A 2,676-nucleotide genomic window follows, 5' to 3' on the forward strand; every position below is an offset into this window, starting at 1 on the left:
AGAGACATATGCAAGCCATAGTAAAGTGTGATAATACAGAGATAAGTCACAGAGAATGGTGCCATACAACAAACATGAGTCAGCACAAAGAGATGTGAGCCATATAATGCAAGCCATAATGATTACAAATGCAAACCACAAAACATGTGCCATAGAAATAAGTGCAAGCTACAGAATGCAATCCACAGCGAGAAGATGTGAGCCATAGAACATCAAAAGCAAGCCACGGATAAGAGTGTGAACCACCACAAAACAAATGCAATCCTCAGTGAATACAAATCTAACCACTAAATGTGATGCCATAGAGAATACAAATCGAACCACTCAAAGATAGTGAGCCCTGTAATGCGATGCCACAGAGAATACAAATCGAACCACTCAAAGATATGAGCCCTGTAATGCGATGCCACAGAGAATACAAATGAACCACTTAGAGATAACGAGTCGCGTAATGTGATACCACAGAGTTATGCATATATGCTAGCCATAAGGAGATGTGAGTCATTGTAATACGAGCCTACGAGAGGCAAACACGAGCCATAGTGATAAGGAGCGAGCCACTGTAATCGTATCAAGCTTCAGAGATATATGAGCGAGCCATTGTAATTGTATTGAGCCTCAGAGATAGAAATGTGAGTCATAACTGCCATCAAAATCTTAGATCTTGATGTTGATCTTGTATATAGAATGAAACACAATGTCTCTTATTTATATTAGGTGTAAGATGAGCCAAACGGGGTTGGTGACATCGTGACCTTTCATATTGGTGAGGCCAACTTGAAACTAGGAGGAAAACTCAAATTTAAATTTGTTTTAAAAATATTTAACAAATGATTGCTTTCCCCAATTTGTACCACATTAAATAATAATATTTATTTTATCTAATTGAATTCTTTTATGGGCAAGACACTTTCTCCTTAGGTAAGATGGGTTCTCATTAGGGAAATTTGTCCGAAGCCACCCCAATTTTCAACGCTCCCTCTCAGTTAGGGAGGAATTTCCATCTTCATCATTAATCTCATCGCAGATGTCTCATCATCACTGCATCATGTCTCATCTCGTCTCATCTCGTCTCATCTCATCTCATCTCATAGAAGAAGAATAATCCACAACGAGAGTAGGAGAAATCGATTACCACAAGGTAGAGTGAAAATTTCACCACTGAATTCTATTGCAGCAACTAGAATTAACTCTTCTAACTGTAAATTATTTTAGCAGTTTATTGTTACAGCAACAACAAATTAATCACACTGCAATCTTCACAAATAAAAATATTGCGGAAGATAAATTGGAAACTGAGCAATGTTGGCACACACAAATATAACACCGTTATCTTTGGACAAAAGTCCCCGGAAAAAACCCAACTGGGAAAACCAGTGCAGTAGCTCAGGGTTTTTATTATTAAGTAATAGTGAGAAATTTTGAGTACAATCTATGGATGCCCAATTGGCAATCCAATCAGCAAAATAAACTCGCCAAAATATTGTGAGGCAAATACCTCAACACCACGCCTGATCTAGCTTCAACAACTGGAAAAACTAGCTAGTCGTACAGCCTCTACGTGCGCCTCTACGCATTTCTTGCACAAACTCTAACTCGCTATGCCCCGGAACTGCTGGAAAAATGGCGCCGTGGCTGACTTTGCCTCTAGAAGGAATTCACTTGGTCTCCTGGAGAATTTTTGGACCAACTGCAACTGAATCACCCTTCCCTTCAACAAAATCAATTTCCCTCTAAAGCTATTTGCGCTAGCTTTGCGCAGCTTCTCTGGGAAATATGGCCCTTCTGCTGCTGACTCTCCAGAACTGGAAGACTTCCTCCGAACTCACTGTATTTGCCCCTCTTTGTCTCTACTTCCATTCTTTGGCTCAAACTCTTCCAGCAGAATGTTGTTGCTCTCCGAAAAAGTCGAACTTCCCAAGGAAATCAATCTCAAGTGTGTTCCTCTAGCTACCCTTTGACTTCTTATAATCTCACTGTGGGACTCCAAAGGCTAAGATTAAATCTTAATCAATGGATGACATTATTTCCTAGACGATCCGTGTGAGTTTCTAGAGAAATCTCACCTCCCTCAATTAATTATTGTTAATTAATCATTTTCTCTATGTTATACTTGGGAAAAATTTAATTACTGATTAATTAACTTAATTAAGGCATCCCTAGGTGGATTTTCTTGAAACCTTTTATGGGTTATGGAGTCCTAATGTTTCTTAGCCTCACTGACAATTGTCGAGACTAGAACACCATCCAATGCTACAAAAACTAACACTCCCTCTTAGCGAGGAAGGTGTTCTAATGCTGAACTACTCCAACAACCTGCCCCTTCATCATCCTCCCATACACGCAGCTGATGTCTGGCCACTGTGGCTGCCTGCCAGTGCCCAACAACCACTGCGCAACTCTGATGCTACATTTGTGCTACTGTTATACTGATACCAACTTTGCATTTGCACTGCAACTCCCTCTCAGCTGTTGTTGTTGCTATTGCAACTTTTGCAAATGAGAAGCATCTAAAATACTAAATCAACTGTCTTTGTGTTGCATCTATTTCTTGAGCATCTCACTGCTACTAGCCTTTGCACTGTCCACTAAAGAATCTACATTGCTTCTGACTCTACTAATGCGTCTCTTGCTTTGTTGTCAGCATTGCTTTGCGCTCCTTAGCACCTGACTGCA

This window comes from Pinus tabuliformis, chromosome 2_2 (genome assembly GCF_031772625.1).
Source record: "Pinus tabuliformis cultivar Carrire ecotype Pingquan chromosome 2_2, CPIR1, whole genome shotgun sequence".
Lineage (NCBI taxonomy): Eukaryota > Viridiplantae > Streptophyta > Pinopsida > Pinales > Pinaceae > Pinus > Pinus tabuliformis.